Source organism: Lontra canadensis, unplaced genomic scaffold, assembly GCF_010015895.1.
Source record: "Lontra canadensis isolate GAN:19392208 unplaced genomic scaffold, GSC_riverotter_1.0 scaffold86, whole genome shotgun sequence".
Taxonomy (NCBI): domain Eukaryota; kingdom Metazoa; phylum Chordata; class Mammalia; order Carnivora; family Mustelidae; genus Lontra; species Lontra canadensis.
Window position 1 is genome coordinate 7835546 of NW_022631080.1, and position 27823 is coordinate 7863368.

Sequence of the window (27823 nt, forward strand, 5' to 3'; positions counted from 1 at the left end):
TACCTAAGTCTCCACAGCTGGACAGATGTGTGGAAGGTTCAGACCAGATGTGGGATAAGTCCCTGAAATTTCCTGCATCTCTGTTTCTTTCTCTGCAAAGAAAAGAAAACCTCACACCTCATGGAATGCTTGGGGTAGGGTAAAGGAAAAAAAAATTTTTTTTAATAAGTGGTTAGGTACCTCACAGATGTTCGTGGGTTTTACCATCCAGATCTCTATCTCGACTTGGAACTAATGTGGACACTTTTATCCTGGGCTCCTTTCTGTTTTAGAATCTTACCTAGCATGAGGAAGATGGCATGGCATGGTGGTAAAGAGCATAAGGCTTTGGAGTCAGAGAGACCCTGGATTTAAATCCCAGCTTGGTTGTTTGCCAGCTTTGAGGAGAGAATCTGCTCTTCCTTTGCAGGTTCCACTGAAGAGTCAATGAAATAATGTACAGTTAGGTGCCAAGCACAGTGCCTGATGGGCAGCAAGCCCACGTGATGATGAAAACTGTCATTTGACCGACCCCTTTTCCTCATCTACTTTCCACTGGACTGTAAGCTCTGTGAAGGCAGGAACTTTGATTTCATCCACAGATGTGTCCCAAGCACCTGGAACAGGTGGCTAGCATATGTGGGGGGCAGTGCTTATGAAGTAGTTGTTGACTGAATGAATGAATGAAACTGTGGGCTTTACTTCAGGCCATGTCTGCCACCCACACTATGGAAGATACTCTGGTAGGGACAGAAAACTGTGGGCCCAAGTAATAGTTGTGTAATTTTTTAATATCCCAATAGTCCCATTGCCTCAGACACAGATGATCTGTTCACATTCCCCTGCTGTGGTGGGCTGAAGATGGTCACAAGTTTTGGACACTCCTCCCATAGAGAGAATCTAGGCAGGCTCTGTGACTGCCTTGACCATTAGAATATAACAGAAATGAGGTTGCGTCGGTTTTCAGGCCTATCCTACATGAAGAAGTAGCCTCCATTTTTGCATCTCTTGGAAGCTAACCACCATGTGAGAAGCGGGACCACCCTGAGACCACCATGCTCTGAGAAGCTAAATCTACGTGGAAAGGACTTGAAGAACAATATAAATGATATACCATGTGGAGATAATAGATAACTGGATACCAGCCATGGAGAAAGTTTCCAGCTGTGGAGAAAGAGACTCTAAAGTATGCAGGGACCATGAAACCTGGAATCAGAGGAGCCACTTACTGGTTTTCCTCTTCCCCTCCCCTCTGTGTCCAGAAATGAAACTGATGACCTGCCCACTTTGAGCAGAGAAGACAAAGAGGCAATTTGCCACATCAATGAACCCCACAATCCTTCTTTGGGGTGACATTATGATAAAGGTGGGCCACAAGCTTCTCATAATACCTTTAATGGCAAATGTGGTAGGCAGACACCAAGATTTCCCCCAATGATTCTCATCTCCTGGTATTCACATCCTTGTGTAGTCTTTACCCAAATGAAGAGGCTGACCCGGGTAACTAGTAAGATAGTATGGGAGCAATGGAGTATGATTTCTGAGGCTAGGTCCTAAATGAAGTTGCAGTTTCCACGTCAATGCTCTTGGACTGCTTGCTATGGGAGAAGGGAGCTGCCATGTTGTGAGGACACTCAAGCAGTCCTATGGAGACGTCCGTGTGGTGAGGAGTGGAGGTTTCCTACCACTGACCAGAGGCCACTGTGGAAGTGAGCTGTGGAAGTCAGCCATATTGGCAGTGGATCGATCCTCCATCCTTATTTAAGCCTTCAGATGAGTCTAGCCTGGCTACTGACTTCTCAATGCAACTTCCTAAGAGACCATGCATGACCCAGAAGAATTTAGAGCCAAGCTGTTTCCAGATTTCTAACACACAGAAACTGTTAGATAATAAATGCTAATTTAAAGTTTGGGGGTGATGTGATAGACATCAATAGATAAGGTAGCCACTATCCCCATCCATACTGTACTTATTTTTTTCTTTGCTAGTTGGTTGCTCTGTTCAGGCAGATATAGCTTCTGTTTGGAACTCAAAGCTTTAACAACAACATTGTTCTCTAGCTCTGTGGTGTCTCAGGAAACTAGATCCTGCAATATTGCTTTTCTTTACTTCCTTTAATGGTAAGTAGATCTACCTTGTCATGAGCCAAAAAAGCCAGACTCTGAGGTGGTGACACTTACAAATCAACCCAAAGCCCAAAGTTGTCTAATGGACCCATGTGTTCAGAACCATTATGACTAATATTCCTATCTCAGCCTTATGTGACTCTTATTTAAAAAACAAACCCAAACATTATTCGGATGGGGAAATCCATGTGGAGGCCCAAATAGGCTACATCATCAGGACATGGATCACCCATGCCGGTGCAGGTGCAGACATACAAAGAAAAGGGATGATGGTGGCGCGAGCAAATTAGAGGCTCTTATCTTTAGTGGCTAGCAGGAGAAACTCCCAGTATTGTGACTTGGACCCTGCTTTTCTGCCTTCTTCCCAAACAGCGTGTTGGCAGTCACACCAGGAACTTCTCAGCTAGGCTTTCTTCGAAGTGACTTTTCTAGATGAGTGCTTCTCCAAAGGTTCAGAATTAATTAATCAGAGCAGGGGGTAGTTGTCTACACTGTAGGGAGGAGACTTTTCACGTGGCCTTCCTTACTCCCCACCTGTGGGTCTGGTTGTGCTTTCAGAAGCTGACAATCGCCTTGGTTTGAAATGATTAGGGAGTGGTGAAGAGGACCCCTGAAAAGTTCTGCCCCCCACTTTAGCAGGAGGAGACAAGAAAGAATAGACTTTGATAAGGCTGAGAATAAGTTCTTTTTTTCTTTTTTAAAGATTTTATTTATTTATTTATTTATTTGACAGACAGAGATCACAAGTAGGCAGAGAGGCAGGCAGAGAGAGAGGAGGAAAGAGGCGCTCTCCCGAGCAGAGAGACTGATGCAGGCCTCAGTCCCAGGACCCTGGGATCATGACCTGAGCCAAAGGCAGAGGCTTTAACCCACTGAGCCACCCAGGTGCCCCAAGTCTGAGAATAATTTCATTGAGACTCAAGACCTTTTGTCAACTGGGACCAGAGAACCTAAGAATGGGTTTCTGAGCTAGGAGTATGTTTTTAATCTCTGCAGGAGAATTTTAAGAGGAGAATCAATGATGGTCTCACCTGAATATTTTATATTTTTTTGCCCTATAAGTAGGACACTGGATCATATGACCTCAAAATCATTTGGTCCAACTCTAAGACTCCATGAAGAGTCTATGCAGTGTGCTTTGTTCTCCAGAGAACATACTGGTTTCTCATTTGTATGAGAATCCAGGAGCCTTACTAGCTGCCATCTTTATTTTTATTTTTGTCTTGTGCCAATGTAGTCATGGTCACACAGTAGAGTCTGTTGTTCTACAGCTTTCTTTTCATACAGTTTCATAAAGCGGGTTTATCCCCAATTTGAATATCTCATGAACATATAGGGGGAACGTAGTGAATTACGTTTGCATTGAAGTAAGTTCAATAAAGCTGAGTGGGAACAGCAGTAGAGGTTAAAAGTTACTCCAATTCATGGACTAGGAACAGGATGAGAAGGGAGATAATTTATAGCCAACTGGCAGTTGGAAAGATAGTAAATTGATAGGGTCACAGTCCCAGACCTTTAACTGATGGCTCTATCATCTGTACAGAAGCCATGTGTAACTAAGAACACATAGTTTGGGCAGGGAGCTCAATGTGACTCTGTGATCGAGTTTCAGAAAAACCAATGACCAAAAAAAGATCAATTTAATTCTCATAGTTTATGTTGTTTGGTCTACCGGTTGAGAATGTTTTCTCAACCATGGCTTAATGAATACCTCATTTTTATGATTCCACTGGAGAAGCTTCTACAACAACACAATAGCAACAGAACCACAAACATTTACCTAACAATTATCCTTTGTGGGCATGTTCTGGTCAGGTCTCTCAAGAGAGCAAAGAAACAACCACCATAAAAATGATCTGTATGCATTTGTGCCAACTTGGATTCTGCCTTGTGTCAACATTTCTCTGGCTCAGGCCGTATACAGTGTGCAGGTGCAAAGGCCCTGTGTTTCCAGGAGGCTCCTGTGTGGTGTGTCTGCAGTGATTCAGACTGAGGATCATGGTCTGCTTGATTTGTTCCTGTGGGTTGGGTCATCACGTGGATCCCTGACACGTGATGAGCGCAGAAGGTGAACATCTTCAGAAGCACCTGCCGGTGTGTGAACACCTGTCAGTTTGAAGAAATGGAGAGGAGAGATCTGGTCACCTCTTGCAATCTGTGCAGCAAGGCAGAGTTATATAGCAAATCCATCTCGATCCAGCCATCTGATGCCAAGCTCACAGAAGTAGAGAAATGAAAACAAAGAAAGCTGCATTACTCTGGGACCCCAGCAAAGCGAGTATGGGGGTGCCCCTATGGCCAGACTCCAGAGCAAGCAAAAAATCTTTACTGTTCTGTGAACCTCTGTTTATCTGTGGGACATAGGTGCCCCTTATAACCGTGGTTTTTTTCCTTAACATTTCTGTTTTTCTCTCTTAAAAATAACTTCTTAATCATAGTAGAAAAGTAGGAGATATAGCTAAGTTTTAAAGTAGAAAACAATAGTTCCTCAGAGAACATCCCCTCAGAAATAACCTCTGTTAATATTTGCTGCATTTCAGGAAATTTTTTTCCCAATGTGTGCGTGTGTATGCGCACGTATCTGTGTATTGCAAAATTAAGATTAAATATGTATAGAGGTGCCTGGCTGGTTCAGTTGGTAGAGCATGCGACTCTCAATCTCAGGGTCATGAGTTCAAGCCCCACGTTGGGCACGGAGCCTAGTTAAAAAAAAAAAAAGATTAAATACATACAATTTTCTATCCCATCTTCACTCAACATTAAATTTTTACCCTCTCATTAAAATTTAATTTGAATGCATAATGTTCTCTGGCACAGAGACACTGTTTAAGTGCTATGGAGTCAAAGAGATCCCAGTTCTTGCCTTCTGATTCCTTCAGCATCCAGTTCTGTCTATGGGCAAATGACCTCAGTTTCACCATTTGTAAAATGGGGGTAATAGTAGCTACTCCATGTGGTTTCTGAAACGATTAAATAGGGTCATATCCATGAAGCCCCGACACAGTCTGTAGATAGCAAATATGAAATATCGGTTAGCTAGTCCCAAATCATTGCTCAGTAGTTGGGAATGGAGTCTGTGTTCCTTGTTTTTGTTCTTTATCATGTTGCCGTGTTTGCCTCTGTCCAAAATTATTTCCTCCGGGTCAATTCCAAGCTGTGGAATAAAGGGCAGAAACATTTTAAAGGCTTGATTTGAATGCTTTTCTAGACCAGTTGTATCTATTTGCACTCACACTGATGTTGCCTCACACTGGTCATTTGGCTCCACCCTTGAGGGCATGATATACCATCTTCTGTAACTGTGCTAATGTAATAGGCAAATAACGATATCTCATTTAAATACAAATATTGCTGGTTGCCTAGTGACATTTACTATCTCTCAGACATTTGTCTTCTTTTGTGAATTGTTAGCCCATCAATCAATACACATTATCACGTGCCACTTTTGTGCCAGACACTGCCAGATGTATCACAGGAACACACATGTGTCAAGACAGACATGATCCCAGCTCTGATAGCACACAGCCTTTGCTGAAGGTGCTCCTCGTGGCGGGCGTGGGACTACGTGCTTGTCTTGGGGATAATGTGAAGCACTCTGGGTTTCCTGGTTAATAATTAGCCTCCTTTGGCTAATCCAAAGTCTGTTTTGCTACTTCCTTATTTTGGCCACATTCTTCAGCATGGAGGATGCTGCGTTTATATATTCTGGATACGCACACTGCTATGGTGTGAATGTAAATTTCATACACATACGTGAAACAGACATGGAGAGGGATGTTCTCACTATAAAAGGTATAGGGAAGAGATGTATGGTGATGGGTTAATAACATTTGGCTGGTCAGAAGAAGCTGGAGAATCTGTAAACCACAGAAACTGAACTAAACAGTGTTAGAATGTGTAAAGCTGGTATACTTCATCAATTTAAGGTGGTATTCTTCGAATCATCAGGTTGAAGAGCCTGTCCTACATTTGGCAACTCAAGTGGAGGCAGCTTGTGATAGCCACCCACCTACCTGTGCACCCATTGTCCGGTTGTGTCCTAGATTAGAAAATCAGCTTTGGTTTAACAACTGTACGGTGGCAAATTTCTCACCTTTGAAGGTGAACTACAACAGTCCAATGGTAGGTTCAGGTGAAAAAGTTTCCCTTTATTTCCAACGGTAGGAGTAGGAGTCCCCAGCATCTTATAACACTTTCAGGGAGCTGTCATTCCCGGGGGTGTTTATATCCCCTTCTGGAGTACTGTCACCTTTTGCCTTAGCTGGGCCTTATTTATTGCCCTCCATTTACGGTCATTCTGCCAACTTGTACTTTCATTGCAATTGACAGTATTGGGAGAATTCTCACATATGTTATCACAGTGATTCTGGGAGGTGTCAGAAGCTGGGTTCCCAAATATCACCAACACATAATAAGACAAAGCTGAGCTTCTGGCTTTGGCTCTGTCTCAGAGGGATGAAGGTAAGTTCAGAGTTCACTGAGAACCGGAAGTTTGGTTTAAGGCACGTCTTTCAATGCAGGGGGCTCGGTTAAGATTGGGTGAGAATCACCGTACACATCCAGGATTGATGAAAACAGCAGGGTGGGGATTTTAAGATGAGGGATTCGAAGAATGTCAGGGTGCAAATTGTCTATTGATGCTTTCCATGGGAGAGTCGATGGTTCTGCTGGCAGAACAATGCAGTCATCTGCTTGGGCAGGGCAGTCCTGGAAAAGTAAAGTAATACTAATGGAGACAGTGGACTAGCAAAGTCATGTTCGCATAGCCAGTAGAGTGTGGTTTGGGTTCTCAGGGTCCAGGCTGAATGTGGGGTAGGCTGTTTTGGTTCTCAGAGGAAACATATTCACAAATCCATTTTATAGGTAAGGACACGTGAGGCTCAGGAAGACCGAGCGGCTTTCCCCGGGTCACACATCTAATTAGTTCCGGAGCGAGAACTGGCCCTGTGCTTTTTTCCCATTTTGTCCATTAAGCACTGTCCCTCAAGCTGTTCATCTTGCCCTTTGTCTCAAGTCTCTCTGGGCATCGATCAGTTGCTATAGCAAAAGGAAGTTTCAAATTGATTTTAGGGTTTAAGCCATGCAGTCTTACTTGAACGAATGATAAAATGCTTTGCTGAGAATGGGTGCGTCCGATGAGTCTAAATGCACTCCGCTCGCCATGTTTCAAAGATAATTCGCGGGTAAAGAATAGGGAAGTGTGTCCTTACTAGAAGTTTGATGTGACATATTAATCATGAACATGCCAGTGGCAGCTGCGGCAATCGTAGGCAGGAGGCAAAAGTCTTGTATTATTTTCTCGTGGGGATGTTTTCAAGTGGGAGCGAAGGAAGGAGAGAAACATTGACAGTGGATCTTATTCTCTCTTTCTCTCTGTCTCTCTCTCTCTCATTCTCTATGTACACGTGAGTCCCTTCAGTTGATTTCGCCTCCCTGCCTCTTCTGTCCTCCCAACCCCCACCCTACCTCACTCTCACCTCCGGTGGTGTGGTTCACCTGCTTCTGTGCATATATCCCATGAAGGTAAAATGTCCCCAAAGCAAAATGGCTACAGACAGAAGTACAGTGCTGAGGGGAAGCTCACTAGTGGAAATCCAAGTCCTGGCGGGGTAAATGAGATAGATTATCTTTTCATACATCCACTAGAAGGAAAGCTTCAGATCAAATCACTTCCAGATTAGATCCCCAGGGCTAAAAGCATTCAATGGGGCACTCAAAAACATTTGTTTGAAAGAACAAATGTGCCAACAAGTGGCCACTTACGACCATTTTGCTTCTGAGCAAAATTCACGATGCAATTCAAGATGACATTTTCTTCTTCAAACTCCAGTCCTGGCGAATTTATCCTAATGTCAGTGGGGTGTGAATCAGGTCACAAGTAGGCAAAGAGGGCTAGGGTTTGGTGGTATCTTTACCTGCTGCCGCTGCTGCTGCCAGGTCCTTATCCAGGTGTGGGTAGAGATGGGATGAGGGAAACAGATGCTCAGAGGAGAGGCCTGGTGAATGAGCTCCAGAAGGAATACTTCAGTCAAGGCTGGGGAGACATACATAAAGAGGTGGGATGACACTGGGGAAGCAGAGTTAGTGTGATTGGAAACCGAATGGATTTTTTTAAAAGATTTTATTTATTTGACAGACAGAGATCACAAGTAGGCAGAGAGGCAGGCAGAGAGAGGGGGAAGCAGGCTCCTTGCTGAGCAGAGATCCCGATGCGGGGCTCGAACCCAGGACCTTGAGATCACTACCTGAGCCAAAGGCGGAGACTTAACCCACTGAGCCACCCAGGTGCCCCCCAAATGGATTTTTGACAGGTTAGTTGGTTCTAAGGTTTTATGTGAATCATGCTCTAATGTTATTCTCCATGAAATCACATTGAATAAATCCCTGAAATTCCAGAGGCCTTCCAATAGCAGATCACATCTGGACTGGGGACTTTGACTCTTGGGGGAGTGTGTTCTTAACTATGGTAGAACATCTTGAACCATTTTCGGTAATTTTTACAACTCAGACCAGGGTGGCCGGTAGACAAATTTCTCACTATGGGAAAAAAATCCTACCCCTTCAGGCCATAGGAAAGTCAGTGATAAGCACAGTACAACTGAAGCTTCTTGTTCTAAAAACTCATCTAAAGATGCTTATAGAAGGGGTGCCTCGGTGGCTCAGAGGGTTAAGCATCTGCCTTCGGCTCAGGTCATGATCCCGGGGTCCTGGGATCGAGCCCCACATCAGGCTCTCTGCCTGCCTCTCTGTCTACTTGTGATCTCTGTCTGTCAAATAAATTAATAAAATCTTTAAAAAAAGATGCTTGTAGAAATATTGTAGATTTCATTAAAAGTTATTCGCTCCTCAAGTGATCTAACAAATATTTTAAAATATCACAAATAGGATGTTATCTATTTTGGTGAATATGCTTTGATATCCTTACCTGTATATACATGTAGTGAAGACCATTGCTCTTCATATCTGCTACACGGAGGAACAATTTTCTGGTAGAGTGTAAATTCTATTTATCTGTTCAATTAATTATTTATTAATTTAAAGGCACATCACTCAGAGTGTTAGTAAGTGAAAGTAGCTGTCGAGTCTAGTTAATTTGAATAGTTATGGGGCACCAAATTAAATATGAAATGCAAATATACGCAAAATACGAACACATGAACAAACAGATAAAATTGCTAATTGCTCTGCCTTTTAAAAAAAGCTTCTGTGTGGCAAGCGTATGGAAGAAAAGATTGCTCCTAGCTCTATCATTTCTTTGTTTCAGGCTTGATGTAAGCAAATTAGGGATATAATCTGTCACGTATACACAGGAAAAGTTGAATTTTGGGATGATGAGCATTTTTTTTAAGCTGTCTTTCTGGTATCGTATTTGTTTGTAATTAAAAAGCAAAAACTCTTTTCATTTCCTTTCTAAAAACAGAGTCCCAAGATGGACAGAATAATAGAATGGCCAGTAGAATAGCATGATTTAAACCACTGTTTGGTGGCTGTGATGTCTGCTTGGGCAACGTAGAAAGGGCAAGGCTAAATGAGTCTTTGGTTGGGGTGTTTCAAGGTAACTTAAACGTTAATAAAAATTAGATCAACTTAGAATGAGGTTTTCAGTTGTGGGTTCCAGACCCTTAATTGTGGCCTTTTTTTTTTTTTCACTTTTATCAGACGTTTCAATGTTAGATGGTGACACGAATTAGGAAACAAAAGCAAGAAGATTAAAACGGACAGAGATGAACGTAAATTTCTTTTTTTTTTTAAAGATTTTATTTATTTATTTGACAGACAGAGATCACAAGTAGTCAGAGAAGCAGGCAGACAGAGAGGAGGAAGCAGGCTCCCCGCTGAGCAGAGAGTCCGACTCGACTTGGGGCTTGATCCCAGGACCCTGAGACCATGACCTGAGCTGAAGGCAGAGGCTTTAACCCACTGAGCCACCCAGGTGTGCCTAAATTTCTCATTAAGGGTTTATACTTTAGTACGTGGGTATAAGATGGGGGAGGTCTCAGAAGTTCTTATGAAAACGACCAAGGAGATTTAATTGGCCCCAAGTTTAATACAAGCCAGTAGGCCTAGGAAGCTATTCAAAAGCTATGATTCCTTTGACTGTGTAAGTTAATGAAGGAGCAAGAGCTTGTTTTCCTTCCTCCCTTCAATCTACATCTAGGGAGGAGGAGTATTGTTTGGATTCGTCAGATTCTGGGACATGATTATGCCATATTTCCAGTGGGCACAGTCACTGTGTGTTAACAGGTCCGCACTAGGGTGTGGCCTTCTTGCTGCTCTCCCTGAAACACTGCTAGAGTCAAAGGGTCAGGGTTACCCCCTCTGGGAGACTCTCTTCCTCTCTCCTCATTCTCTGCCATCCATATGGCAGAAGTGATAAGCTGACACAGGGCCTCCTGCCTTGGAGCATAGCCAACCAACTAACTCACTTTTCTTTTTCCTTTACATAGGGCTGGGGCAAGCTTGGGTGCAGATGAAACATTAATAGGCTTCACTCACAACCTGCTTTGGGCTGAAGGTGTTTAGACTCAGAAACCTAGAATAAGGTTACATGCCACATGGCTGTGTGGCTCAGCCTAAACAGGGCATTCGACCCTCCATATTTTAGTTGGTCACAAAATTTGAAAACAAAAAAAGTCTTTTGACCCTGTGTACTTATGCCCTCACCTACTTTACCTTCACTCTCTGTCACTTGGATTATTTTAAGTCATGACCTATGTTTTCATTCCTGCCACAATGTTGGAGCATAGTTTGTGACTATGGAAAAGAAAGCTTTTGTGTTTACCTTCAAACATTTAATGGAACAGGATGTTTGAGAGATAATACATTTATTCTGGGTTGCTCCAGATGTCAGGGAGGCAAATATTTGTTAATATAAAATAGAACTTAAAACAGAAGGATCCCAGCTATGGGCTAAACTATTTCACAACACTTGGAGCTCTTCATTGTGGGGACTCTTCAGGGAGAAGCAGGATTGGCATCAGCGTGGTGTGCTGTGGAAAGGGTTTAATTTTACAGGTCTGTGTCAAATCCAAAGTATGAATAACTTTTGTTCTGACTGGTAGAATTAGAGATCGGTGTAATCTTCTTCTTACTGCTTTTCTGTTTTTTAAAAAAATTTTCCAAAAGAGAGAGGTATTATTTTATAATCAGAAAAAAAGTATTATGAGTACTAAAAATAACATTTGCTCTTTTTTCAAACAGGAGCATAACCTTTTGTTATGGGTATCAAAGAGACATTGTTGTTGTGGGATATATGCCATTTGTTAGTGTTCTTGATTTGGCTGCATATAGCAGAAAATAAAGAATTAACAGTGGCTTAAGCTAGAAATCTGGTTCTCTCTCTCTCTCTCTTTTTTAAGATTTATTTTGTTTATTTCTTTTAGAGAGAGCAGGACAGGGGAAGAGGGGAGAGGCAGTGGGAGAGGGAGAGAGAGTCCCAAGCCGATGCCCAGCTGAGCATGGAGCCTGACCCCAGACTTGATCACATAACCCTGAGATCACAACCCGGGCTGAAATCAAGAATAGGACTCTTAACCTACTGAGCCATCCAGGTGCCCCTAGTTCTCCGTCCCTTTTTTTTTTTTTAAGTAAGATTTTTAGTTTAATTCCAGTATAGTTAACATACAGTGTTATATTAGTTTCAGGTGTACAGTAGAATGATTCAACAATTTGATATGTTACTCAGTGCTCATCATGATAAGTGTACTCTTTAATCCTCAACACCTTGTTCTCCCTTATGTAAAAGTAGTTATGATGTAGGTAGCCAGACGTGGTATGGTGGTTTCACTGTGTCAGGTACCAGCACCCCTCTCTCTTGTTCAGGATTGTGTGGCTTCAATTCCCAAGGTCACCTCACTGCCCAACTTAGCTGCAGAATATCAGCATTATATCACGTTCCGAACAGCAGGAAAGAGGAAGGAGAAGTAAATAGGCCTGCCTCCTTCATTTTAAAGATCATCCCAGAAATACCATACAACACTTATATGTAAATTGCATTAGCAAGAACTTGGCCATAAGGCCATACCTAGCTGCAAGGAATTCCGGGGAAGAAAAATCAGGCTTTGTTTCTAATGAAGAAGAAGAGATTGGATATTGGGAAGCTAATAGCTGTCTCTATTACACCAAAGGACTAAGGGCAATCATTTTAAAAAATGTCACTGGATCCAGCTTTTTTGCTAATCGTTTCAGGAATTTTCTATTGGCCTCCATTTATTTACAGCAGTCAACAATTATTTACTAAAAAAATGCTATTTGCCTCACTGTTTTTTCATTTGTAAAATGGATCTGTACCTTTCCCACGGGGTTGTAGTAAGTAGTGAATAAGATGCTAAGTGTAAAGCACTTGTAATAGCATCTTGGATTTGTCTGTCTATCATCTATCTATCAATCTATCTATATTTTAAATGTCTATACTACCCAGAGCAATCTACAGTTTTTTTAAAAAAAGATGTTATGTATTTATTTTGAGAGAGAGAGAGTGAGAGAGAGAAGGGGCAGAGGCCAAGGGAGAGAGAATCTTAAGCAGATTCCCACTGAGCTTGGAGCCAAGCACAGGACTCCATCCCATGACCCTGAGATCATGACCTGAGCCGAAATCAAGAGTCAGATGCTTAACCGACAGAGCCAACCAAGAGCCCCAGATCTTTCCAATTCTTAAAAGTTCTGTGGGAGAGGCCACAGACTCCCCCATTTCCTTTTAAGCCCATTTGTGAAACTATTAGCATTAGCTTCTTTAGGGCAAAAACTCATGAATTAAAGTAAGAATTTTTTTTCTTAGTTTAAGAATATGCTACCTACTAAAAATTGCATCAATTGAGTGAACAACAACACAGGTATGGGTGAGAATGGAAAACCTATTAGAACAGATATTGCCTGCTTTTTTTTTTTTTTTTTTTTTTTTTGAGAAGGGAAGTCTTTCCTAGCATTGCATTCTATTTTATGCAGTACATTTGCTAAGAGAATTCAAAAGAACAGATCGGGCCCATTGTCCTTCATTCCAACAGTATTGAAGGCCCAATTTCATCTTTTGAGGCTCGTAAGGAGCATACTACATAAAAAGGAATGGACTGCTTGCTATTCAGCCATAGCTGGAATAGCAATACCAATCATTATACTGTTATCTATTTGAAAAATGTGGATTTTACTTGGAGATGGTATTTATTGAAGCTTGCAAGAAATCCATTTTCTGTCTACCTGGCAAGAGCAATTTGAAATGGAAAATTCAAGCTCAGAGATCAGTTGAAATTTGACCTTCTCTATATCGCCTGGATTTTGCTATGATGATGTATGCAGGGGTGGGGGTGAGGGGTGTCCATTGGCTTCCAATCCTATGCTGGGTTCGTCTCCTGCGGTACAATAGGGCAATCTAAGAGAAACCTTCTCCAGCTGTATTAAAATGGGGGCGGGTGTGGGATGCTGGGCTGATGCACTTAAAATGCACTTTGAAGCATCATGGAAATTTTGCAAAAGACTTTAATGTAGCAATAATTCTATTGATGGAGTCAATGAGAGTTTTGTCTGTGTAAGAACTGCAGGATAGGACCCCAAGTCACATGCTTTCAAAATTATTCTCCCTTTGTTGGATATCACAAAGGATATTTTCCCATGAAAACAAGATCTTTTGTTTCTTATGAATTCATTCTAATTTTGAAGCTGGCTGACAGGGTTACTGCGTGTTCTTCTCGCGCTGGCAGGTGGCCCGAGGGAGCTGGTGGAATGGGCTCAATCCTTTATTAAGGCTTTTCCTGGTCGTAATGTCATTCACTTCTCATCTAAAACCATAGTCCTTGATGTTCACTTCCAAAGGAGATAACAGTGAGGTCATGGATATGATCTGTTCCTCTTTGGATTTTAAAGGCAGCAGGCAAGAAATCTCTGCCTTTCTGGTTTTCCTACCTTTTTGCAAATACATATGGGTAGCAAAACAAAACAAAAACAAAAACAAAACAAAACAAAAAACAAAATAGCAACAACAAAAAAACAATGCATACAAAATACGGACAGGTAGTGAAAGTTTAGACAAGTCAGAGTATCCATTTTCAAAGGCACTTACTAAGTTGCATGGGCTAAGGTCCGAGCAGAAAAGAAAACAGATACAGTTCCCTCATCCTGAGGACTCACGCTTGATCCAGCCTGTGTGCTGTGGGAAAACATTTAACCACGGTTTGGCAAACATTTATGTAAACGATCCGCAGATCAGCGCTAACTACTGATGATTCAAAGACAGGGAGGGCCTAGGCTGGACCCTCGAGGAAGCCCTGCAGGAAATGCTGTGTAAGTTGTGGCAGGACTAGAGCCCAGAGATGAATCTGAAAGTGCTGTAGGAACTCAGAGGAAAGGAAATTCAACATATGCTCAAGAGACTGCCGTCAGAAGTTGACAAGAGAGTAAGCTGATATAGGAAAGATATATTTTTAAAATTTCCGATGTAACCCATTGTGGAAAGCCTTTGCACCAAATCCTTCAGTAAACCTGATGCTGCAGGGAGACACAAGAGGGGGGAGGCAGTGCTGTATTACAAGATGGGGGTGCAGCACTCAGACCCCTCCAACTAGTACTAGTAATTCCATGGACTGGGCCCGTGTACATGTGCACACGTGACTTTCGACCACCAAGCTTCCGGAGATCTCTGCGGAACAAAGGAAGGTGGGATGAGGAAGCCTCAGCCATTCATTGTGTATCTTTGATCTTCACGACATCAATTGTACCTTTTGTGTGCTCACTTCTTACCAGGCACGAATTATCGAATTATCGTTTCCATCAATCTTGGAATGCATGCTGGCCTTTGATGCCCAGAATAGCTTATCTGTGGTAGCTTTTAGGGGACAGGGTGAGACAATATATGATTGGAGGCCAAGATGTCTTGGGAATGTCATACATGGACAATACACAGTGTCCCTTTTGGAGCAAGAAAAGAGGACTTTGCAGTGGGTAGGCTGTGGTTGAGTTGGTTGGTTGATTTGTTGGTTGGAGAAGGAGAGATTGTGCCCCTTTCTGGTGGAGACAAGGAAGGAAACCCTGGTTAACGGGGATGAGTGGAGGAAGGGGAAGGAAATGTCCTTGGCCCAAGCATGGGGGTCAGGTAGAGCATAGAGTGAAAGGTGGCAGGAGCCTTTGGGCAATCGTTGAGCCTGGTTTGGCTGCAGACTTTTCAAAGACAGGAGTGCAGCACCGAGAAGGGAAGCAGAGGGTGCCAAGCTGAGACCAGATGCAATGATGTGGCGACCATCGTCTTGAACCAGAAATGGGGACACATGGTCTGATGGGAGACTGTATCCAAAGAGGAAAAGAAATGAAACAGGCAGGGGGTGCTGGGTGGTGAAGTCAGTTAAGCCTCTGACTCATGATTTCAGCTCAGGGTGGTGAGATGCAGACCCTCATTGGGCTGTGTGCTCAGCGAGGAGCCTGCTTGGAATTCTCCCTCCCCCTGGAGTCCCCGCCCCCTAGCACTTGTGCACTCTCTCTCTCTCCAATAAATAAATAAATCTTAAAAAAAAAAAAGAAATAGGTGGCCTGGGCAGGACATGTGATTTTAGTAATGATGATAATGAAATAACCAGAGAGGACTGTATTAAAAATCAGGCTTCTAGTGAAGTCTGGATTGCAGAGAGAGAAAAATACTGCTTTATATCCATCAAGCAGCATCTCCATGAGATGTTCAAGGTCTTTGGAATGCGTGAGCTGCTTGTCATACGGCTTCATCAGACTTCAGAAGACCTTGGTCACATACTAACCTAAAAATACACAAAAGCCAAATTGAGTCATTGGCATGGGGAAAAGAAGGTTTTCTTTTCCACGTGTTGTTTTGAAGAGGGTGTTAATGAACTCAAATGGGTCTCACACAGCCACTCAGTGTAAGGGGCTTCTACCTGAAGGTCAGCTCCAAGAAGAATTTTTAAGAAAATTTTTCCCTATTCCCGTTCTATGCTTCTTCCTGACCCTGACTCTAAACATTTTTAAGAAAAGGTCTTAGAAAAATAGAAAATAAAGGGCCCGGGGTGGGGGAGGGGAAGCCTGCTAGAATGTTCTTTGTTGAAGCTGCAGGCACTGTGAGGCACTGTGAGTCAAGGCCACAGGGAGAGAGCTCTCGCTTGCTCAAGTGTCTGAGGACTTCAGTCCAGACCACCGTTTCTTTGGAAATGTCCTTGACATAATGGTAATGTGTCTCCTTTCTATTAGGTGATATACAGTTGTATCTGATCCTTATTTCATAACTTGACAGAGGCAGGAGCTGGCAGATGTGTTTTCCTAATCCCAGGCTGTTTGAATTCATGTCAACATAATGGACTAAAATGGCTCTTATAAAAAAACAGAATGCCACAGACTTAAGGCCAAAATTTCAGGGGACCAAATCTACCCTAATTCCTTATAATATCCTCACCGAGTGCAAAGCTGGACCCTCTATCACCTAGATGTCAAAGACGCAAGGGACATGGGATGCCTGGGTGGCTCAGTCACGTGAGAGTCTGCCTTCAGCTCAGGTCATGATCTCGGGATCCTGGCATCGAGTCCCGAATTGGGCTCCCTGCTCAGTGGGCAGCCTGCTTCTCCCTCTGCTTGCCGCTCCCCCTGCTGCTGCTCTCTCTCCCTCCCCTCCCTCTCTCTCTGACAAATAAATAAATAAAACCTTTTTTAAAAAAAAAAAGAAGCAAAAGACAGCAGAGCTTTTGTGCATCTAGGTGGTGGTTGTTACAGAACTGGCCCTCAGTGTTTGATCCACTGGATACGCTGTTCTCAGAAGTCTTTGCAGATGCGCGATCTCGCAAACCACTTAGTCGTTCAGCACTGCGGAAGATAATGCCGTAAGTATCCCATTGGCTTGTTGGTAGACCACCACCGAAAGGAGCCTCTAGCTGATCCACTCAGTGTTGCGCCCAAGCGTACTCACCCTAGGCCGCAAGAGCCAACTATGACATTTTTGGAAAGTGTCTTGAAATTGGCAATGTGGAGTGTATTTACACCCCCAAAATTAGCAAATGCCAAAAATCGGGGCTTTTTTTTTCCCTTTCCCCCAGGACAGCTGGTTGTTAAATATTTACTAGCACACCACTGGCTTGACTCCATTCCTGGGAACTACTGAACTAATTACAAGGCTAGAGAAATAGCAAGGATGAATCTCACGGACAGGAGACTGAGTGAAAGAAGCCAGACGCAGAAGATGACATATAGTATGATTCCACTTACGTGAAGTTCTAGAGCAAACTAATCCGTGGTGAAAACCAGCAGGACTGAGTTACCTTTGGTGGGGGCGGGCATGAAGGAGCATGAAGAATTTTCTGAGTGATTAAAATATTCTGTATCTTAAGGTGGCTCTGGGTGGCCAGGTGTATGCTGTTAATCAAGCACCCATCAAATTATATGATTAATATCTGTGCAGTTCATTGTATGTTGGTTTTACCCCAAAGGGGGGAAAAATGACAAACAAATATTAAGCCCTACTTAATAGGTTTGCTTTGTACAATTGTAAGGGCTCACCATTTTGAAACTATTTGTGTATTTTAGTTTTGAGTCAATGAGTAAAGACATTGAGGATAATGAGAGCCAGTTTTCTCACTGTTGGAGGAAAAAAGGTCCTCAGGTAGGGATCTCAGGATAGAATGAAGACTGTGATAAAAAGAATTTAACTGTATCACGAAAGTACGAACCCACCTCACCGAAGGGGGCAGGAGTGGAGGCCCTGACAATAAGTGACTTAAGAAATGATTGGATTCTCTAAGACGAAAGGCAACAGGAGCTGCACATAAGCACCAGAGCCCCCCGGGGGGTGGGCAGATTGGCCATTCAGATCCTGGTACATAGGTGTACTGGGGGGGAGCAATTTGGCGCCTGGTGGTGCATGGTGGGAGCGAGGTTTCTCACTGTGGAGATGGGAACTTACAGGTAAGCAAGTGAATGACCCACGTGGTCATGGATTAGAGTTGGAGACATAGGTATGAACGCATGGTTAGCCTCAATATAGATACAGAAGTATCTGTAGACGTGTGTATACATTGAGGTTAGCATACACTTATATTTCTTTGTTCTGTCAACTGAGAAGGCCTGGAAGTGGTGATAGCCTAGTAGCAAAAGATACACCCCATGCCAAGATCTTGGTTCCTAAAACAATCCTTCAGTAAAAGAAAATGGGGCAAATGATTAACTCTGGGACTGGGGCAGATAAAATATGGGACAAGCCTGGAGGATCTTGTAGTGTCAAAGAGTAAAGAAACACAAAAAACAAACAAACAAAACTCCATTGCTACGAGTGTGTCCAAGAAACCGTCTAAAAAGAGTTCCCAGTGGCTGAAGCTGGAAAAATTTGAGCAACAAAGAGAACAATACCGAATTAGAACCCAGAGCATAAAATAAATATCTGTGAGTCCACACTGATATAAGTAAGTTCTTGGGAAAGAAGAGACAAGTCTCCACTGTAGGAGAATTCCAACTAATTCCTGCAGACCCTTGACTCACAGGATATGGTACATAATTCCCACACCTTAAGCGGGGGCTGCACACAGTTGTGTCCTTCCAAAGAGTGGAGTGATGGAAAGGAGGAAAAAGAGGAGCTTTACAGTACAGATGATCAAAGTCAACATCAACAGCAAGAAGTCATGCTGACAGTGTAACTGTACCCTGGATACAACATGATGGGAAAGGTACTTCACTTTTGTGGTCCTCCTCCCTGAAACCCCTTCCCCCAGTGTAATCATGAAAAAAAAAAAAAACACCAGAAAAATTCCTTTTGAGGGACATTCTACAAAAACATGTGGCCAGTACTTCTCAAAATTGTCAAGGTCATTAGAAACCAGGAAAGCCAGAGTCACTGTCATGGAGAAGGAGCCTAAGAAGTCATGAGAACTACAAATGGCATGTGGTACCCTGGGTAGGATCTTGGGACAGAAGGGGGATCTTAGGTAAAAACCAAGGAAATAAAACAAAGCAGGTCTTCTGGTTAATAACAGTGGATCAATACTGGTTCATTAAGTGTAGCCACACATGCCTACCGCACTGACGCAAGATATTAACAATAGGGGAATTGGTAAGGGGTATATGGAAATTCTGTGTACTCTCTGTGACTCAATAACCACAATTTTTTCTGTACAACTGAAATCATTCTAAAAAAGAAAATCTCCTAAGAAAAGCAAAAGCCCTCAGCAACCGATGGCTGGCCATCAGTGGCTTGGGAGTACAGAGGAGAGTGTGGCCCAGATGTGCAGCTCAGAGCCACCGGGATGGTCCTAGCGTGCCCCTCTGGGACATTTTGAAAGTTCCCCTCTGTCCCAGTGGTCCTTTCTTTTTACACTGCACTCCTTCCAATCTGCCAGCAGAATGTGACCTCTGATTAGAAACTGCAGTGGCCTCAGGGGGATGGGAAGTTGGAGCAGAGCCCCCAAACCAGCAGAGGCAAAACCTGGGGTGCCTCCTTCCATGAACTTTGCAGAACCAACGGGTGGGGCAGCCTGCCTGTGTGTGGGGAGACAGTCTTATTCCAGGGAGATGCAATAATTGGGCCATTCCCTGGGCTGTTTTCTTTGGGCTTCGTGCGGATCTAATTTGCATGAACCAAGAGGTTCTGTTTTGAGAGTTTCATTGTATTCTCCCCGGACTACGCGGTTGGGAAAGCGTGGCCAAAAAAAGTGCTCCAGCTACACAACTGAGGGAAGTGCCTCCTCTTTGCAGCTCTTCTGTAGGCTTGCTGCTGTTGGTGGAACTGGAACATCTGAACACGAGCTAAAGGTGCTGATGTCTTAATTTCTGGAAGAATCTTGAATGAACAAGGCTTTGCACTGACTGCACCGGCAGCCAGGAGCATAGACTGCTCTGCTCATACCTGTCTGGTGTGCTTTGGTCAAGACCGCCTGAATAGGTGGTTCACTGACCTCAACTTGGTCATTACACTTCAAAGTAGTCACGTCCAGCCCAAGGTCAAGTCCGTGCTCCGGAGTACCAGCCACAAATGGTCACTGACCAACACTATTTGAAAATGGCCCATGCTTCCTGATTTTTCCAGTTTCCCTCTTGAATTTTAAAATTGGGAGCCTGTTGTCTTACTGCCAGAAGGAACGGTATGTGACAGCAATTAATACAGATTGACGGCTCCATCCCTTTTCCAATAATATTAGCTTTGGGAGAAACACTATTGGGTGATGTGTTGGGCCTCCATCAGACCAGCATAAAACCAGAGTAATTAATATGGAAACATAACCCGACCAAACAACATTAGAACATTCTGTCTTGCCCACGAAGGATTCCCTTCACCAACAGAACTGGAGAGAGGGGCGTTGGAAAAAAGTTTTTCTCTGACTTTTTGTCTAGCCCATCACTGTAAGTGGGTACCATCAGTAAAACTTCATTCCTAACAGACCGTGAGGCTCAGGGCTTTCGTATACTCATAAATACACCCAGAAGAGTTGATAAGGGATGCCTGGCTCTATACATATTGATCTACGATTGGGATTTACTGCTGCCTAGAAAGTTCTACCCAATTTCAGCTTCTGCACTGTACCCAGCAGAGGCAATGATAAATACCAGTGTGCTATTGGGGCTGTCACTTTGGAGAGTGGCATGAATGATGATAAAACACAAACACAAATTCCGGAAAAACTTGGATTGGCTTTCCTGTCAACGCTACTGAAATGCGAGATGGGAAACTATTGATAGAAAGCACCAAAAACTATTGATAGATAGTCCCTGATAAAATGTTACATAACGATGACGGTGCTGTGTAGAAGGCATGTTTCACCGTCTCTGGAAAAATAGGAATACGTCCTCCGGAAAAGCCTGTTTTTAGAAAAGACTTTTGTGGGGCACCTGGGTGGCTCAGTGGGTTAAGCCTCTGCCTTTGGTTCAGGTCATGATCTCAGGGTCCTGGGATGGAGCCCCATGTTGGGCTCTCTGCTCAGCTGGGAGCCTGCTCTCCCCCCTCTCTCTCTGGCTGCCTCTCTGTCTGTGATCTCTCTCTCTCTCTGTCAAATAAATAAATAAAATCTTTAAAAAAAAAGAAAAAAGAAAAGACTTTTGTATTTTCCTTCCAAGGGAAACCAAAGCAGAGAGAGAATGGAAACGTGGTGAGTTGGAGAGATAGGTTAGGAACCCATCAGAAGTTGCAAAGTTATGTTTCAAAAAAATCCTCTGACCACTGTGCCTTCCTCCCTACTCAAGAGAAATGACTTCAGTTAGGCTTTGGGAAAGCATTATGGGCTGTTTTTACTTGAGTACTTGTTTTCCCTGTGGTCTGATAAAGCCAGCGACACAGAATTGTCTTCAAGGAAGCTAATGGGCGATGTAAGTGACGAAGTCAAAGGCAGTTGGAGAGGTGATACCGAAGCCCTCACTCTATTAACTTAGCTAATACATATATGTAAAGGATCAGTGCCTAGAACATAGTAAGTGCTCGATAAACAGTGGTTCTTGTAATAAACGCTGTCAATGTCCTGCCCCATGTTCCCGTGGCCAACCTCTGAGCTGGCTTGCCTCTCAGTTCCTGGGCACATCCCCAGGTTTCTGTCTTGAGTGCTGGCCTTCCTTAGTTTCTATGCCCCAGGGTTTTCAGGCACCCCTCCTCCCCCCACTACCCAGAGCTCATTCACTTCTTGGCAGGAGAGCCCAGAAAGGCCAGGGGATTTAAGAGCCCCAGGAAAAACCCTGAACCACTAAAAAATGGGATTGGTGTTTAAGTACCCAGCTTCCTTTCCCTGAGGTGGAACGATTCTGAGGCCTGTTCTCCAACATTCCTCAGAGGGTCCTCAGCAGGCAGGATCGAGCTCTAGCTGCCCACGGCAGAAGCCCAGTCATGAAAGCCCCCTTTTCCTGTCTTCTCTCCTTTTCCCCACCCTCTCAGTTGTGCTTCCTGGGATCCCCTTTCCAAGCAAACTGCCTGAACCGTCCGTCCGTTCTCAGAGTTTAGTTTTTCCCGGCAGCCAGAACTAAACAAAGTCTGGTTGGCCCTCCCTGCTGAGAAGCCTGGGAAGCAGAGCTGTGCAAGGTCAGGACACCAAATTCATTATTGGCGCTTCCACAATGATCTGGTCATGGGAGTACAAATGGATGCATGTTGATTTGGGAAGTTATAGAAAATGACCACAAATTACCGGAGAAGTAAGGAACAGGCTTTGGGGATAGGGCTTGGAACTAGAAACCAAAGAAAAAGGCCCATGTCTACTAAAATGTAAGAAATGATGGCTACATTGTAACAAGTTAGCAACTCCTTTGCTCCTGGGCCACAAACTTCGTAATTTCCATCATGTTCCAACATGGATAGCAAAAACACGTACGGTGGGTATCACAGTGGCCTGCAAAACTGCATTTGCTGCGTGAAAAAAAAAATAAACAAGCAAAAAAAAAAAAGCTATTCAAGGCTTTTAGTTCAGTATAAATTCATTCCTCTAAAGGAAAATGCCATCCTAAACATTTTTTACTTGCAAAACAATCTTCAAGCTATAGAGCAATTTATTTCACATGACATTTACAGAAAATCAACAGAAGTAGCTTTTATAACGTGTGGATCCACAAATCACATCTCCTCACTACGGTTATGCATTGCAATCTCTTGAGGTCTCCTTTGGTGCTGCCCCTGGGAGAGGGCCTTTAGAGATGATTGGTTCTGTTCACATAACTATCCTTCCCTCAAAGGAAAATTTATATGATTCCCTACCCGGGCACCGCTGCTTTCTCCACTCCCAGACCCACAAAGACAGTCATTGACAAGGATTGCTGCCTTGTGCCAACATTTCGTATGGTGCTTTATTTGAAACAAACAAACATTTGAAAAGGAAATTAAAAAAAAAAAGGCAAACTGAACAATTATAACAAAATCCAGTAAGATCTGGTGACAGCCTTAGTGCCCAGCCTCAGCGTGTCGTTATTCCAAGTGATGTTTCTTCCCTTCCCATTCACTCCTTTCAGTCCTTGGAGGGTGGCTGTCCTAAGGCCAGCTGAGCTCAGGGGTGGAGTGGGCTCTCACGCGGGGACACGTGACCACAGTGTCTACTCTGCAGCCGTGGTTATTGCTAGTTACCATTTAATGCTGGTCAACAGAAGACAGATGGTAAGCAATTACTTTCTGAAGACTTGTTCAGAAATAATCAGTATATTTAAAATTTTAATCTCTTATGGATTTTTTCCCCTAATTAGGCCTAGATCCTCAATCAGAAGGATTTACAGTTTCCGAGCAAGGACACGAGAGTGACAAAACAAAGGTACATTAAAATATAAAATTGGGCAAGCTTTCAAATGAATAAAGTGGTATCAGAGGGCAGAGGAGGGGCTGTCCAGGGGATGCAGGAGACCACAGGGTTTGGCTCTGATCTGCGTGGTTTGTGGACAGTAAACCTCACATTGGGATAATGGTCAGGGAGAAAGCGAGCCCCCGTCTTCGTCTGCTCGGGCTGTTATAACAAAGTAGAGTGCACCGGGGGGGATTAAACAGCAGACATTTCTTTCTCACAGTTCTGGAGGCTGGGAAGTCCAAGGTCAAGGTGCTGGCCTGTTCTCATCCCACTGGGGGCCCGCTTCCTGGCTTCCGATGGTTGTCTTGTTTCGTTTTCATATGGTGGAGAAAGGGCTCTGGTCTCTTCCTCTTCCTCTAAGGGCACCAATGTCACCATGAGGGCTCCATCCCCCCAGCTTCCTCTAGACCTAATGATCTCCCAAAGGCCCCACCTCCAAATACCATCGTGTTAGGGATTTGGGCTTCAACATGTGGACTGGGCGAGACACAAACATCCAGTCTTTAACACCCCCAAAGACAGATCTTTGTTGAGTGTTCATTAGCCGAAAGAAGACAAGGGTCTTGCCAGATTCCCTCCCCTCAGCTCACCTCTCTGGTGCTGTGAACAGCCTTGAGCACACAAAGCCACTCTGTGCGAGTGAACCCAACCTGCTTCCTATTCCTCTGGAAGAATGGCATGGAAATTTCCAAACTCAAGTTACAGGACAAAAAAAAAAAGTGTTTATTGATAACCACAATGGCCTTCTTAGGAGGGTGGGCCTCACTGAACCTGAACCAGAGCTGCTCTTGCAGCTTCTTGTTTTTCTTTTATTGTAGTAAAATTCACATAAAATTCTCCATTTTAAACTCGGGCTTCTTCATCATTTTTGTGCCAGACATCCCACTGGCAGTCTAGTAAAATCCATGGACCCCTTCTTAGAACCATGCTGTTAAATGCCAGAAATAAAATACACTTGACCCTTAAACAATGCAGGGGTTGGGACACCGACTCCCCAGGCAGTTGAAAATCCATGTACAACTTTTGACTCTCCAAAAACTTAACTACTAAGAACCTACTGTTGTCCAGACACCCCTTTGATAGCATAAGCAATCGAGGAACACCTGTCTTGTATTTTGTATGTATTATATATCTGAATTCTTACAATAAAGTAAGCTAGAGAAGAGAAATGTTAGAAGAGAAAATACATTTCCAGTCCTGCACTTTATTCTGTTTAAAAAAAAAAAAATCTGTGGATAAGTGGGCTGGTACAGTTCAAACCTGGGTTGTTCAAGGATTAACTCTACATAGACTCTCAAAGAAAGCCAATTCCTTTGGAATTTTGTCATCAAATGTTTGAGGATCAAACAGCAATATATGTTTTTCTTAATGAATGCATTTCCAGCAAGAGCTAGCTGGCAGAAGTAATAACTGGTAGAATTTTGCTCGGTGGCAATGGACTCAGGTACCGATTCATAACAGAAGCAAATGCTGAATGTTAGCTAGAAGGTTGTGAAAGTAAAGAAGTAACATTTTTCTGTCCGTGCTCACCAGCAGGGCAAAAATTGGAGGCCTTGGGCCCCCGGGGGAAGTTCTGGAGAGGACTTTGGACTTTAGCTGCACATGGAGCTTGAGTTGGCCTAGACCCCCAAGGAACAGAGGATGCCAGCTGAAATCCAGGTATGCTTGGTTTCTATAGAATAGGCAGAAGTACAATGAAGTCACTGCCGACCCCACTATTTGTATCACTCTGACTACCATTTGCTTGCCATCCCCTGTCACCATATTGCAGACATGCCTGCAATCAAGAAAGATGGAACTCCATGAGTGCAGCATTGGCATGGGTTGGAGGGCCTGAGTGAGGTCCTGTGGGGTAGTGGGCAAGCGCTTGAACTCTGGTTCTGCTACTGACCTTGGGCAAACCCCTTCACCCCTGCAAGCAACAATCCCCTCCTACATTAAGTGAAGAAATCAGCTATCCGCAATTCATGTGGCTTGCATGAGGGCTCAGTGCAATAAGCTGTGTAAAATTTCTAGCGTGGTTTCTGATATGTGAACAATGTAACTATCATCATCGTTATTATTGCTATTATTATATCAAGCTTCTCTTTATAAGAGAGGTCAGTCTTAGTTTTTTTTTTAATTTTAGTGAAAAATGAAGACAATTTTTGCATAAAGGTTTTAAATGCTCACAATAACATCTCTTCTAGTCCTTATTCATATCTGCTCCCACCATTTTACTTGACTTTCTCCTCTTTGCCATCCTTTGGGATGACACCAGATTAATTTTTTTTCAGAAGGATGAAAAATTTCTTGAGAAAGTATCCTCACTCTTTGCCCTCTACTTGCTACCACTGTAAACACACACACACACACACACACACACACACACACACTCATTCCTCTCTTTTTTCCTGCAGTAAAAGAATCAAATCCAGGCCTCCTGCCTGGAACTGCAGAACATTACCATCAGGCTGGTCCATTAAATATCATTTGAAAGTCAATTTTATCCCAGAGTGGTAAGTAGTATGCGTGCTTATGTCTTCATCTACCTTAATTAGGAAAAGCAATTTGCTGCACATTTCTTAAAAAAAGAAAAAAAAAAGCTGATCAAATTTGAGCTCCTGATAGATTGAAACACAGCGTATGTTGTGGTGGTGGTACAAAGATGTGAAACCACTTCCCACATCTAAATTATGGCTTGGTCTAAAAACAGTCCAGCCTTATGACTCGCATGTTTCCTAAGTAACTTGTACAATTGCCCGTAATTATGGAAATAGGGGCTGTCTCCTGAAAGGCAGCCCCTCCTCATTTTGTTTCTCGACCCAGAATAGAAAACTCCATTTTGAGTCTATCACTGGAGATGTTTCCATCCCATCATATTTTCTGTGATTCTGTACCATTAACAATCTCAAGACCATTTTCGCACCTCTCCTTTTGCCAAAATGGTTGGAGCGTCTGAGAAAGTACAGCTCCGTTGAATGTAGGTGTCTGCTTTTCTAATTTCTTTTAACTAGGCCAGACCAATTTTAACTCCCATGGGTGCCTCTGAATTGAGTCCTCCTGAGACACTGGTGGGGTGCCAATGGCAACTGCGCTGGCCCTCAGATGCCCTGGGAGTGTCCGGTGGGCTGCAGAGGAAAGCCCTTTGGAAGTCGTTGTGTATGAGGGACTAAGGAGACTCTTGAGAGTCCCTAAGAGAAAGATGAGCCAAGCCTAAGGAGCTTGACCCAGTAAGAGAGCTCTGCACTTTAGAAAAAGGTGTGATAGTGAGTATCTGTCCTGTGGTCTGTGGCACTCAAAGCAGACTCCTGTGTACCTGTAAACTCTGGTCTGGGTCTTGGTAAGACATGAGCTGTCATTCTTTCTCACCACCACCCTCCCCCCTGCCCTATTATTCCATTTGCCATACAGCAGCCAGACAACTATTTTCAAATCATATATCAGATAATGCCCTCCTCTGCTTGAAAACCTTCCGTGGTTTTCCACCCTGCAGAGTGGTAAATAAAACTCTTCTGAGAGCCTGCAAGATCCTACCCAAGCAGCTTCTGCCTGCTTCTCCCATCTCATTTTGTAATTCTCTTCCCTTTGTTTATTTCAGCCACATGGCCTTCTTTCTCATCCTGAGCCTGGTCCAGTCTCACCCTACTGCCTTTATATATCTGCTGTTCCTCTATCCTCAATACTGTTCCCTGGAAGACATCTTGTCATCCTCTCACTCTCAATTTAATTCACCTCCTTAAATCATCCTTTTCTGACCTCCCCTGTCTAAAGTGGATAGATACCCTTCTCATGTCTCATAAAACTCTCTCACATCCCCTTTCTTATTTTATTCCTAGCCCTTATCCCAGGCTGACATGATCTTATTTCATTGCTAGTTTATTGTCTCTTCCCTCTTAAGGACAGGGTTTGTCTTAGTTTGCTTCCCTTTCAAAGGCAGAGCCTGAGACAAGTGTTTGGTGCAGGTACTTTATTTTGGAAGACAGACATCTTCCAAATATTGTAGTAATAAAAAGGTTTAATATAGGAATCAGAACTTGCACAAATATAAGTAGATGTAAGGGAATGAAGATCAGGAAGACTGAGGCTACAAGGTCAAGGAAACACTGTTGATCTCAGCCTGGAGCAAAGCACTGTAATGGCTGGTTCTTAAAAGTTCTCTGGGGGAATTGTATCATACCTGGCTCCTATAAATTCCTATAAGTAATAGCCTCTTCTCATTTCTTCCTTTCCAGTCTCACTTAGGTTCTTCTTATTGGCAAATTCTAACCTGTGCCCAGGCAGGTAAAATGGGTTGAAACCTATGTGGAACTGTTCACTGTAGCCATGGCTGGGATCAGCAATGAAGCTGAATGGATAAAAGGTACCTGACACTGGAAAGTTCCCTGTCTTTTTATTTCTCTGTCCCAGACCCTGGAATATGCCTAGTACATCAAAGGTACTCAATAAGTGCTTCCTGAGTGACTGCTTTGCAAAAGGGCTATAAAGAAAAACTAAGAGTTGTGATACTCAATTTGGGAACCCAGCAGCAC

General features: G+C 43.4%; 1 long non-coding RNA gene across 1 annotated transcript; it reads right to left on the reverse strand.

Annotated features, from left to right (window-relative positions):
• Positions 1-15623: 15623 nt before the first annotated feature.
• LOC116882638 lies at positions 15624-23640 on the reverse strand. Its single transcript, XR_004385676.1, has 2 exons — positions 23531-23640; positions 15624-15839 (listed from the first exon to the last, which is right to left on the reverse strand). It is a non-coding gene; the product is annotated as an uncharacterized LOC116882638 (long non-coding RNA).
• Between the last annotated feature and the right edge of the window lie 4183 nt (positions 23641-27823).